Raw genomic sequence first — 14,714 nt, 5'->3', positions numbered from 1 at the left:
ACGGAATATAACCGCACGTTGCCGTAGTCTCTTAACACAATGGTTTTAGTTCTCGTCATTTCTTCTTTTGCCCGATTCTCATTTCTTTCATTTACCATTTGCGCGCGGGTTCATCGACTTTTCAACAGCAGCAACAGCAAAAGCAACAACAAATATAACAGAAATATTCTTCTCTCGTGGTGTTATGATTGTTTTACTTTATTTTCTTTGATTTTTCTTTCGCTCGTTGTTCTTTTCTTCTCCGGATTCTCAGCATACGGCACTTTGATTGCAACCAGTGATCATGCCTCTTTTCGTATATTTGTACAACTACGAATGTAGCATAAACAACATAATGATGGCCAGATCTTCTTTATTTTAATCGCTCTGCTCGTCTCTCTATCTCATTTGCGCACAATTTAAGCACTGAACTTTTTCTTAAGTAGTTGTGTAAAGTGTTCAGTTAATGAGCTGCGTACGAAAGTGATTGATACATGTTCTCTGATTTGAAATGACCGACGCTTGAGAATGATCAACAGCTTCAGAACCCATGAAATTTAATGCAATACGTGCGCATCAGCAACAGCATCTAGTTCCTTTTGATTTTATTATTTTGTGTCTACTGTCTACAACTATACGTACTCTATTTTTTTCGTGTTTGGCATGTCGGTGTGTTTTTTTTTTCTTCGTGGTGAACCTGATTCATTAAGTCGTTGTCAGTCGTGATTGTGTTGTGCCGCCTAGCTCTAATGCAAACCACATACCTTTTCATATTCGTGGTTTTGCATACGTATACTTTTTTTCCATTGCTGCCGGTGTTTCACCTTTAAAAAATTATGCAGCTCATTGTTTTTTTTTTATCTTCGACTTTTGGCTCGTAATTTTTGTGCAGCAGTTCAGATGAAACTCGTAAAAAAGCAAAAATTACAAACTATGTGGAAATGAAAAAGTATACGAGAGGATGAAAGAGAGAGGATGAACAAGGGAATCATGAATGCTAGCTTTGTGACTCTTTAACCCTTTTCCACTTTTATGCTATGAATTATTGCTAAATGTATTTGAGTATAATTTCAAAGTACGCCCTTTTTGAAAATGGCACGGCAGAAAAAAACACGAAATATCTGTATCGTGCTTGTACACTCTTTTGAAGATAGAAGTCATTCGTTCATAAAGAGTAAAAGAGAGAGAGAGAGGGACGAGAACAAATAACAAAAAGACAAAAACGAACGATAGAAAACCAAAATATCCTCTGATTTATGCATACTCAAAAGAATTTTACATTGTCGCCAGACAAAAATATCCCAACATGGATTTACTTTTATTAATGCTAGACATCAGCCAAATATTGCATAAAGTGGATTCTGTCACTATATGCGCAGACACACACATACACATAAAAATCCGATATGGTGCTATTTTGTGGTTTGATATCTCTTTCACTCTTTCTCGTTATGCCTCCTATTTTCCTTTTCTAATTTTCTCTCTATATCTAGTGGGGCTCTCTCTCTCTTTTTTTTTTTCTTTCTCTCTAAAAGTCGGTGCATTAGCATAAAAAAGCTATAAAATCGATTAGAGTACGTTTGGGAGATTTGACTTTGTTGCATACAAATCGAGCATCAACCGCAAATAGAACGTTGCAAAGTGGTTTTTAACTCGATTTGGATAATAAATTCCAAAATTCGAAACAAAACCATTCGATGAAATGTTTTTTTCTCTTCTTAACCATCATTTACATTGATAGCTTGGGAAATACGGTGTTTTTTTCTTCAAAAAATAAACAATGAAAAAAACACATACATTTTATGTTACACGCATCGTTTGTAAACGAATCAATTTAAAAGTTATTCATCGATGCCCTTGCCTTCGAGCAAACTATTCGATTTTTAAGCGTATGTGTTTATTCTATATGATTCTTAGCGATGTATATACACCAAATCGACTGGGAATGAGTTAGTGATAGAATTTTCTTCGGTCTTGTCTATTGTTGATGAGAAAACACACATAAAATCAGAGTGTAGAAATTAAGAAAGAACACATTAGTGTGTGCAATACAGTGGAACTGAGCTCAGGTTTTTTTTTTGGTATTAAGCATGAAGAAATCGTGATCGCGCGACTCAGACAATCTCAACAGCATTACGCTGAACATTTCTTTTCTTCTTGGGTTTTCTTTTGCGTCATTCTTCTTCATCTTCTTGGTAAGCATATCGCGTGTGTGTACGAAACCGCTATTCTTGGTCGATCAAAGTGTCTTAACCATCGTCATCGTCATTGGTATGAGTGTGGCATGTGATTGTGTTGGTCTATTTAAGTACAAAACGCAATGGTTAATACCTCCGGTAGAACATTCGTCAGATCACAACACTCAGATTATTTGTACGAGTCGTCTAAATAAGTCACATTGAAACGCGCGCGCAAACTCAGTTTTAAGTTCGTGCTATTTGTATAAAAAAAATCTTCCAAAAAAAAGTGCATCTTTTTCTTCCGATAATTTTGCATTTGGTGCGTTTTAAATCAGAATTTTATTTCATCGTTTATTGTATGCGAAAGCAATTAAAGAAACAACAAACTCGTTACCATATTCATCAAAAGAAAAAAAAACTTCAATGAATACGGCAAACAAAGCCAGAAAAAAGTGGATACTGTCGGTGCTGTAGAATAGCAAAAAGGATGATATAAAACGTGAATCTTATTTTGCGCGAGCAACGAGAAAAAAAAAAACATAAATATACTGTACATTTCCTTGGTGTGAACGAAAAGAACGTAACATAATTAATGTGTCAAACAAAAGAGCCAACAAGTAGAAAAATTCTTTAAACATAAAAAATTTCTTTTAAAAAACCGCCCGCGTTTTGGTGCTTTTTTCAATGTATATGAGTGTATGTGTTTACGAATCTTGTGAAAACGAGTCAACATTTTAATTTGGATTAATTAGAGAGCAAGTGCACGGATAGCTCGCTCAAAAATAAAGAAGAAGAAATCATCAAGCGCACAAAAAACACGAACGACAATAGAGAGTATATTTGAATATATGAAGTGAAAAAAAAAGAAGAAATCAAGAAAAAAAAACGGATTCATGCGTTAAGTGAATGTTGAACGCAAAAGCAGTGTAATTCTGGGATCGATGTAATCTCTTAATTCAAGCACATAATTATAGCGGTGAATTCAGAGTTTGCATCTCTTTCTTGTTCCGTTTTTATCAACATTATATTTTCAACAGCAGTCGCCGTCGCCACTGTAAGTTGTTTCCATTTCATTTTTCGTTTCGTTTTGGGGTTGCAAACAATTTGAAATTCTTAAGTGCATTTCGGTTCTTGTGACAAAAGCATAGACATCGTTGTTGAATTCATTTATTGCATTCACATGTTGAAACTGAAAACTTTCCAACACAAAAGACTTACATTGCGTTCTACATGCAACGACTACGATTCCGTCGAAAATTTTCAATGCTTGTGAATACATAATATTATTACATATACATATATATTTTTTTTTTGCTTCTTAAAATTCGTTCGTTTGCCGGAATAGAAGTGTTTTTATGCTTTCTCGCACACATACGCACTGAAAACTTTCGAATTTAAAGTAAAAAGAACGCGGATAAAGACTGCAAGCGAGATCAACTTAATCTGCAAGCCGAAGCAACAGAAGAAGAAGCTGAATATTAAAAACAACAAAAAAATACACGAGAACGACCTCTTCGCGACAAATGCACTCGAGCGATGGCATCACAACGCAACGAAGAAATCTGAATAAAAAAAGCATAAACGTAATGTATGAAAACGACAGTAGAATTAAATAAAAATTCACGTAGCACTCTTTAGAATGTTTTTTTTTCTTCCATTTCTACCCTCCCCAAAACAATCTCTGGGTTTCCGAATGAATTCTGAACTTCTACTTGTGTTTTTCTTTTCTTTCTTCCATTTCCTTCAATGCTTTCTTTTTCGCTGAGCAAAACGAATACGCAAAGATTGCGTAGAAGTCATATTTGAATAGTGTGTAGATTTGTATGGATTATTTTATATACATGGGTATGAGGACGCAGTATTTTGAATGAGTATGCCGGGTCATGGACTGTTGGTTTAATTTAGATTCTTTCTTCTATACAATTTTTGAACAATATCAAATGATGAAAGAGATTTTAACATTTTGCCCGCCGAACACATAGAACTTTAATGACTGAAGCAAAATAAAGAGACTGCATACGATGCGCACAATTAAGTTGATGTTACGAAAAAATGGTTCATACCGTGTCTTAACATTGTCAATTTATGTCTTTGTCTATACAATGGCATCAGTTCACATGACGCTGTTAGTCTCGAAAAAATCTGACATAATTTCGTTGTATTCTATTGAATAAATTTGCTTGCGCATGCATAGACAAAAATGAAACGATGTGCATTATTGAACTCTATGCAAAGGCATGTTACATTTCAGACAGTTCGAATGAATGTTGCAAAGGTGAAAATTACATTTCCATTTTCCATTTGAATTATTTTCAATTTTTTTCATTGAATGTTCAATGCCTGATTTTTTTCTGCTCTCATCCTTTTTGCTCTTTTTGTTTTGTATTTCATCAGCAATTTTGCACATCTTTTTGCCATAGTAAGTTGAAAAATAAAGTATTTTTTCTTTTGTATTATATCCATTCTAGTGAAAACATATTAATTCAAAGTTGATATTTTGCATGTTGTCGTCGACGTAGTCGAGTACATTTTTACCCGTTCCCCTTGGTCGAAAAGTGAACAATCACTTTGAATAGAAGCGACAAAATCAAGTATACAAGTGAAGTACGTAATGCTATATTTGATGTCAAGTGAATTTTTAAGCTTAATTTCACTTTACGGAAAATTCGGCGAACTTATATTCAGCTCAGTGTGTGTGTGTGTGTAACTCAGCATTATAATTTTATTTAAGTCTTTGTTTTTTTCTTCGTTCGTGCGCTCGCCTCTCTCTTTCTCGGTCTTTCTATCGTTTTCATTTTGTTGCTTTCGACTATAGGCCTTTTTAAAATCTATATACAAGAGAGTGGATGTTGATTGTCAAAGGAAGTGTAACGAAGAGACACTTGGCGCAATGTACCATACATGCCACGTCGTTGAATCGGATTTACATAAAATTGATGTAAATAATTTTTTTCTCTCTTGGCTTTCGTTTAACGCTACCGAATATAAGAAAGGTTCTTTTCATCATATGATCTTGAGATGCATTTTTTTTCTTTAAATACAAATAAGCCTAGGTCTCTGTCACGCGCATATTCTCACGTACTTTCTACGGACAAATGTGTCTCTTCGAAACAAATTTCATATATTTTTATTGTTGTTGTATGTCTCAAGATAGATTCATCGGTTTCCATAGACTTTCTTTATGATTTATGATGATGGTTTTATATTTCGACAGTGAATGAAAGACGAATAACATTTCCATATTTATTGTATTGCTTTTTGCAACCACCGACTGCTGAGCCGAATGTCGTTGAAGCAAATTAAGTTGCAAATTGAAAACGAGTGAATTGATATTGAAGGAAAAAAGAATAAAAACGATGAATAAAAAAAAATGACGAAATCTATACGAATGAAATTTTACCTTGCAAACGCAAGCGCCGACCGAACCAGAGACAGAAAGAGAGAAAAAAGTGAAGCAAATAATAAAAAGGAGCGATTTCAATTTTCTTAAATAAGCATGACCTTTGGCTCATTTAAATTTAAAATTGCGCGCACCGACAAGAAACACAGAGGATATTTATTCAAATGAGAAACGAGAATCGTGTCGAGTTGAGTCTACAATGGCAGGATGCCTGCCATTGAATTTCACTGAATGGGCAAAAAAGTGGGAAATTGAAATTTTTGTTTGTTCCATTTTTTGTTGTTGTTGTTGTCTCGGGCGTCCATGCACTGCCACAGAGGAATGGGAAAGCAAGACAGCCACCATTGAAGCAATTCAATTTGATGTTTTATTTGATCGATTGATCCACTCTTGAAATTAATTAAAATGTATGAGAAGTTGTAGACGCGTGATATTCACGAAAATCAATTGTGCGCATAAAAAACATTTTCTCCGCATTTTGCAACAATAAATGTTTTATCTCACATTAAACTATTGTACAATTGCGCTTTCATTCCTCTTCGCGAAAGAAGGCAAAAAAAAGTACCGCACACCAAGAAATAAAGAGTTTTGGCCTAGAGGAATGAAATGAAAGACGAAAAAAAAAACCGCCAGAACAAACGATAACGAAAAACTTTAACAACATAAATAAATTGATTGGAGAGATTTTTCGCATCTCGGTGTTGGTGTTCAATCAGACATTCTGAGCCAAGATTTTATTGTTTTGAAAGTGAGAGAAAAAGAGAGAGCGCGCGCACTCAGAATCCAAGAGAAACGAAACTCGCGTACTCATTCATATCGTTTTACTGTGCATACGGAATTGAGTACAGTGCTTTACAAATTGACCGAGATGTAAACGGGCCGAAGGAGGGTGAGTGCAAAACTGAGAGATAGAAAGAATGAAAATGAATCGACAAGAAAAATTGTATCGAGATACGATACAAAAACCACTTGAAGTAAAATTTTCGCTCAATAAGTTCAATTTACGCACGAAATCACCGAATTTATTGAAGCACGTAACATCTGTGCATTTTTCGAATCAGAAAACTACCAAATTTAACGTCAGCACAAAAGATAACACACACCGGAATAAAAAAAAATACAAGCAAAAAAGAATGGAAGAGAGATAGAAATTCGAAAACGAAGAAGAACAAAACCCAATCTCAGACTCACATACACCCATCCCGCCAAATTAATAGAGATAAAGAAGAGTCTCAAGTCATTTCGTTGAATTTCTAATTGCATTTTATGCTATTGTCTCAATTCAAGATACATTTTCGCACATTTTGTTGGAATTTTTTCTCTTGTCTACTATCTTATCGCTTCCAAAAAAATATAAATTCCATTTCTCGGGAAGTGTGCTTGACAATTCATGAAATTGGGCCGCATTTTCACATTTCAATGAGCGTTACCATTGAATTGACAATTAGCGATAGAAAATTCAATTCCGTCGTTGAATCGCAAAAATTCAATGAACGTTTTTCCAAAGAAAAAAAAATAACAACAAATATTTTACCGTGTTCGGAACTAATATTTTGAGAAACCGCACAACCGAGCAACAGATAGAAGAGGAAAAAAAATTGAAAATTTATGTCACGAATTCGTGTAGCGATCGAAAATGTGTTTAAACATTGATTAGAAGCTTTATTGTAGAAAATTTAATTTGACGCGTGAATGCGATTTCATTGAAAAAATCTGAGATAAAAGACCATAGTATACACACTGATACACACCGTTGAATATTTTCTTATTATTTTCCGTTAGTTCATGGTCAATATTGTGTATATTGAAATGAGCATCAGTTTTTGGTGATTGTGTGCACAGTGCACACTGCACGGAGATAGATTGGATCGATAAAAACAAAGGAAACATGCAAACAACTATAATAAAATGGTATAAACACAGTGGCCGTTTTTTTGTGTGTACTTCTTTTCGTAAGCAATACACCGTCAATGGAATGTGGCAGTCAACAGGAAAATGCTCGACAAACTACTGAAATTCTTTGCATCCAAAAAAAGAGAGAAAAAAACGAACGATACAACAAGCGCATTTGTTCATTTGCACACAGCACCAACAAGAGAGAATAAGTTGAGCATAAGCGAATAAGTGCAAAGTAAAAAATCTCCATTACGGTATACACGCGAGCGAAAAAAGAGAAATGAACCGCCGTACATTTTTCTCCTTCTTAAAATGTTCCTTCATTGCCATGATACTTATCGTTTCCGACGTGTTCCTATTGCGCGTTACATGAACGCTATTCACAATGTTTACACTACCAAATGAACGCGATCCCGTAAACAATTTGTAACACACAAAGAAATACGTGCATAGTATGCGTAATAATGGATTTTTTTTCTCGTTGTATCTCGCCACATCGCGAACAATGGTAAGAGCATGCAGGCACAATGACTGGTTCAAACTCTCTGTGGTAGCAAAAATGCCGCCCTGCACGCTGTCTCCTGCTTGCATCATTATTTATATAACAATGATTAAAAACAAACATGATAAATGACAACGGGAAATCACTTTAGTTCGTTGCGCTTTTTGTTTTGGGTTAATTAGTTTTGATTTGACATTTTGTTACGCGCACAAAATGCCTACACGTTTGATCGGACAGTTGATGGTATTCAGAGTGGAAATATTACGTAGATTGCATAATGTTATTGGTTTTTGGAGGGTTGTTGGTTATTTCAGCAAAATCGATAAAGTATACAAGCATCTGTATCGATTGTCTATTTAAACGCTATTCAATTTTCTATCATTTGATATGTCATTGGGTAATTATTATACAAAACGCACGCATTCGATTTCGTCACAGCTTCCATTTAAGTGTTTACGTAATTCATTTGACATCAAATGATTTACATCAATTCAATCGCGATTATGCATCACGCATGTTTACCATTTGTTTCAAACTGAATCCGGTGTCCTTTCAATAAATCAATGCTAATCCCTAAACAAAATAAAAAATATAATACACGTACAGACACATGCATCGTCTATTCCGATCGGACCACATCCAATTTGATTCAATGCACTATGCAAATTTCATTAGTTTTAATTGAAAATTCCACAAAAGTTGGTTTAATATTCTTACAATATAGAAAATATTTTCAGCAAGCGTTCGCTCCATCAAAAATGCACATAACAATGAAAAAAAATATGATTTCATAGAATGCCTTCACTCTGAATGCCAGAAATCCTTGAGTGAATCAAACATTCTTAAGTTTAATTTCGCTGAAACATTTTTTTCAAATGTCAAGGAAACGAAATGAGGCTTTTATCCACATTATAATACCGTTAACACACATTCAAGCATATCTATTACAAATACGAGTTTTTAGACAGATGAAAGTCTAGAGATCGTAATGATTTTCTTTTTAAAATCAATTAATTGGCTCAAACGTCCATTAAAATTGTCGTTGACATGAATATCATACAATCTAAAATTAGAAATGAGCTAGTCCAATCAGATTAAGAACGAACAAAAAAATCAACCGGCGAACACAAAAATGATGAGAAAATAAGAAGCAAAACAATCAAAGAAAGAGAACCAACGAAGAGAATATAAGTGGATGTTGTTGGTCAAATTATTATAAATGATCTTAGGCCCATTTAAACGACACAGAGAAAGAGTTTTTGTTCCCATTTTTTTTGTTGTTACTGTTCTTTGTACCACGCAATTTTCTTCCAATCTTTTTACACGTTGGCAAAATTGCTAAGTGGTTTTGATGTCACCAAAAGCATGTGCCCACCTTACTTTTGTCGCCCAAATGTAGAAAATCAACATGTAGAATAGCACTTAACAACGTTGCTCGGAATAAAATTTGTTTTAGGTTAATAAGTTTAATCTATTTTTTGTTCGTTTTGTCGTTTATTCATTCACTCTCTGGATCTCCGACAAATCATGTAATAATTTCGCTAAGAAAACAACTATTACACGGCTTGGTAAATATTATTTACAAGAATAACACATGCAACATGGTCACACGGTGTGCAAACACAAAGAATAACAAACATTGCTGCAGAAAAAAAACAGTAGAAGCACATATCTAAATACATCCGCGCACTTCGGGTACAATCAAATTGAAACCAGCCAACCTATAAACCTATTTTTTCTTCTGTGTTTTGTTGAAAAAAAAATAGAGAATAGTTTCTATTTCGTTCCCGCTAGTTGATGTTTCTCTCGCTCTCGTTCTCTCTGTGTACGCTCTTTCACTCGCTATTTGCTTCTGGTATGTTTTTAATTTTCGTATTTGGTGTCGAACACAAGCTATAGTTGGCGACGACGATGTGCACGATAATAAACAATTTACATATTTTTACCAGTTTACATGCCATTCGCTTCCACACAATGAACAGTAAACCGCCACGTCCATGGCATATACACACACGAACGCTATCACACCAAGAATACAAACACGGCACCAAGTGGATTGAGGAGCGCGTTTAGTGTTCGATGTATTCTTAAAACGGCTATGTCGCTTACCATAGCTACCGATATTATTATTTTTTATTATTATTTACATTGGTGCGATGTTCATTATATCTTGTTATTTTGCATTGTTTTCTCTGTCTCTCCCTTTCTGTCTATCTCGTCACATTCGACGGGAAAAATAGTCTATAATATAATGATGTATTATTAATCGAAATCGTGGCGAAACAACAAATGAAGAGAACGAAAAAAAAAATTGCCGGGTGCAGCGCGCGATATTTTTTTAGTTGTTAGCGTCTACATACATGGGAAACAAATTGCTTGTAGACAGTAGCACAACATATTGTTGCTCTCACTATCAAAATGTGTTTTTTTTTAGACAAGACGAATGTGACGCGCATCTACATCTACATTTATGAACACTCCAAGTGAGCACATAAGAAACCGACATCCCATTGAGATTGAATTCTAAACAAAATGAAAACAAAAGCATACAAACATACACTTTTTTCGAAAGAAAGAAAAAAATATTACCACTTGATGCTTACGAGACTTTAAAAAAACAATCTCCCTACAAAATATCAACGGTGTGGCTAAGTGCCACAAAATGCCGTCAAACATTTTGTGTGTTGTCGGCTGGAATGAAAAGTTTTTCATTTTCTAAATAAATACAATTTACATGAGCCCACGAATCGAAGTTAAATTCCGAATTCAGTGTGTTGAATCGAAACCACTTCAAAGGATCCAATGCATAAATTTCTAAATGAAAATTGCAAAGTAAACAACGGCAAACGGTTTAGGCAAAAAGGCACTAACCAAAAAAAAACAACCAACAACTAGAGAGTGAAACAATAACGGCTCAGAGAGAGAGAGAGAGAGAGAGAGAGAGAGAGAGAGAGAGAGAATCGACTGATTCAACAGAAAAACCGCACAGACATATAAAAAACCCTTGCAGTAGTCGAAAAACGATCGAATTGCTCTTCTCTCTGCGCGGTCGACAAAGGGAAATTCTACAGAAGCCACAAAGTGAGAAAATGTAGACAGCATCACCACCAACAACAACAAATTGAATTTACATTAACCGACAAGAGAGAACGCAATGAAAGAAAAATAGAACGAGAGATAAAAAATAACGTCCACCATCAAAATGCTGAAAGAACACATTTCGAACGTCAAAGTTGCTTTATTCAATTTTAAAACCAAAAGTTTTTTCAACTTATCTATGTTCAAACCGAAAAAAATGTATAATTATTTTAATTATATTATATATCACACATGTGCGCTTTTTTCTAACATATTAATGATACAAGCTCTCTTTCTCTCTCTCTCTCTCTCTCACACACACACACACACACAGAGAGAGAGAGAGAGAGAGAGAGAGACACTATCTCCGTTTTTTGACAAATTCAAGAGAATGAGGAAAAAATATATTAAATATTCAAGCCACACTCTCGAACAGCTCGGAAATGTAGTTGGCATTTTGTCGGTTAACCTATTTTTAAATGTCGACGCGGTTTTTCCAACATGCTGAACAAACAGAAAATAATTGTATTTGAAAATGTAATTGTTTGGATTTTAGTTTTATAAAATGGTCGAAAGAAATTCGATTCCATTTGGCTTTGGAATAAATACAAAGTGTCAAAATCTATACCTAACTGATTATGTCGACTACATGTAAGCTGTAGAACGAAATTAAATTACTTGATTCAACAAAAAAACCATTCGGATAAAAATATCAATGTATGAAAATTGATTCTCACTAATTCAAATTGAAAACTAATCAAAACCGGAGGCAAACAATTTAAATCTGTTGTTGTGATTGTGTCACAAAAACTATGGAATCACTTGTTAGCATACCACATAAATCAACTGCAATGCGTTTAAATAAAGCGACCAATTTTGCAAAGTTTCCGGCGGAAAAAACACACTGTACACGTGTCATACACATTCTGAATCAATAAAAACATGCGGTTAAATGTGTGCAGTAATTCTGAACTTCTCGTTTTTTTTCTTTCATTTCAATCGATTGAAGCCCATGCTTACGCATCAAAAAATATACCGTTTTGTTTCAAACATTTTGGATTTGTTCTTTTGAAGCGTTATTAATCCGTTTGGCTGGATCGGGTTTTTTTTGTGCATGCGTTGGCTTTTGTCGGGTTCAGACATTTCACATGTTTTATTTATGGATTAACGGTTTCTTTGATGAGTGTCACAATCCCTCCATTCAAAATAGAGTCTATAACTCTTATAGATGTATTTAATAAATAAACATGATTCAATATGTTACAACATCGAAGAAAAAATTATAACTGGAAAACTTTTTTTTTTCATAAAACATGGACCGGTGCAAATATTTCGTAGAACTTTCTATGGACAAAACTATGTATACCGCAGCATTCAAAAACAGGGAGTGTACGGTTTTACTGTGCTGCTTAATCACTGATTCAGTAATTGTATGTCCGTAATCTGCATCGAATTCAGTAAAAAGTTGTTCGATGTTTAAAATAAATGAAAATCAACCCATGTCAAATGAAGTAAATTCCATGGGGGGTTTTAAAACGTCGAAAAATGAAAATTTAATTTTAAAGAAGAAGAAAATTCTATACAGAATCAATGGCTTAGAAGGTGGCGTGTAATAATATTATTATTCATCAAATACATAATTAAAATATTGAATATGTAATAAATTTTTCAATATAAATGCTATACATTGATGAATATACTAAAGAGAATTGACTTTCGTATTCTATCACTCTTATTATATCGATGTTCGATCGTAAGACAATCACTTATTTAAGCCAAATAGTCTCATGTAGTGTATTCGGTTTCAATTTAGATTTCAACGTGTAATTTATGGTCGAATCGATTTCCTGTTGGCATATACATGAGGTATGATGATAAGAAAATTCTCGATTCTATTTGCTCAATTAACGAATTCCATTTTCTATTTATTGCGACAAATAACGAATATTTCCTGTGGCATGCAATTGAAATCTATCTTCTATCTTTGGCAGACTAAGAGAACTTGATGCCAAACATCCAACAAATCCATGTTATTCGGTTTGTCGAAACTGACAAAAGTGATGGTTGTATTGTTTGAAAGGGAAATAAACGATTTTCAAAGTTGATTAAATTGAAAACGTGGCCACAGAAACCATTTGAAAAGCCATCAAAAGTAAAACCAATTTTTGACATTAGCACAGTTACCACGAAATGTAGTCACATCAGGTCTTTTTTTCTTTCAAAAACATGTCATCCGATACTATCAAATGTCAAACGACCAAATGTGCTCGCCGAATTTGCCAGAAGAACACTTAACATACACAGAGAACGAGATGTTAAGTGCCCACATAAAAAGGAATAAGTAGAGGTGAGTCGAGTCTGTGTGAGAGAGAAAGAGAGCGAAAACCAGAATAAGAGTTGATTGATGCACTAGATTCAGTTTTGGAGACAATGGCTGATCCGAAAAACACATGTACAAACTTTCGCCGTGAATCATTGTATTCGTAATTGATTTGGCACACACTCCACTCAACACATGAATAGAGATTCAATTTCAAGTGAATTTTTTTGTTTCTTTTTCATTTTGGTATGCGTTCGGCTGCCAATTGTTGTATGCCATTGCCTGCAGATAACTACTGAATCATATCAACAAACTTGAAATTGTTTGAAACACATCGTTTTTTTATGCTCACAATTTCGTCCGGTTAACACAATGAAATCTATTCATCATACCTAGTTGTGAAAAAAAGACAGCCTAAAATCAGCATCGAGAGTATGAACTGGAACACAGAATTAAACAGAGAAAAAACAACAACGATTTTACTTTTTATATTTTGCGTTCCATATTTTTTTTTGTTCATGTTCAACTTTCATCGCACGTTATCTCGGGCATTCCAATTTAAATTTCGGCGCGCGGAAATTTGCACGAACAACAATGATTCTCGCTTCGACAAGAGATAATACCAAAGCGTACAGGCGAAAATGTATTAAACCATGCACCAATGTTGTATATTTTCGCGCGTGCATGTACTGAGTCTATGTGACGGGTTTGTATCAAAGCCATCCGTGGAAAATATGAACTCATCGCCGCCGCAATTAATTCGATCCGTTTCGCTATCGCAACGAATGCGCTAGTAAATAGAAGCGAGATTTCATATCATTCGAAATGAAAGCAGAAAACACAAAAATGCGACACGTAAATTCACTTTGTCGAAATGGTAAAATGGACATACACAGAACGATGTGTATTTGTATTTGAAAAGTATGCAAAAACCGGCAACAACTACACTACAAGAAAAAAAGATACGGACATATATAAGGCTATAAATGGCACTGCATTCGTATTGCAAAAACTCATTAAATCATGATATTTCTGCTTAATGCCGCTTTCTTTTCAATGCTCCAATTCTGATTCTGGTTCTGGGCTCGATTTTTGGTTGGTTTCGACATCAAATTATGAGCATGTATGCACGTATTGATTGTACAATTGTACATAATACCGAAAGTTGTCAGTATATCTGCACATTTATGCCACGTTCCAATGTATGGGGATACGATACATTTTGAATAATGTAGTGTGTGATCAGCGATAGCTGACTGTGGATATTCGTATGCATACGGATATTATTGCACATTGATCCGTATGATTCGGTAAATTCGGTCATCAATACAAGCGCACATTGAGAAGAATTTTTGTAAT

At 34.5% G+C, this 14,714-nt stretch overlaps 1 protein-coding gene across 3 annotated transcripts in view; it reads left to right on the top strand.

The window, feature by feature from the left end:
* The first annotated feature begins 2,484 nt into the window (after positions 1 to 2,484).
* Positions 2,485 to 14,714, top strand: part of LOC116340993 (proteoglycan 4) — a 67,059-nt gene continuing 54,829 nt past the window's right edge. The window contains exon 1 of one of the 3 annotated variants that reach the window (XM_031767799.1): positions 2,485 to 3,213. The gene's annotated coding sequence lies outside the window, so the exon portion shown is untranslated. Of the gene's footprint in view, positions 3,214 to 3,470; positions 3,748 to 14,714 lie in introns of those variants that run through there. The other 2 variants (XM_031767800.1, XM_031767798.1) reach the window with 2 other exon arrangements.

This window comes from Contarinia nasturtii, unplaced genomic scaffold, assembly GCF_009176525.2.
Source record: "Contarinia nasturtii isolate CC-2019 unplaced genomic scaffold, AAFC_CNas_1.1 Cnas_scaffold_695, whole genome shotgun sequence".
Taxonomy (NCBI): domain Eukaryota; kingdom Metazoa; phylum Arthropoda; class Insecta; order Diptera; family Cecidomyiidae; genus Contarinia; species Contarinia nasturtii.
This window is presented reverse-complemented; position numbering and strand designations above follow the sequence as displayed.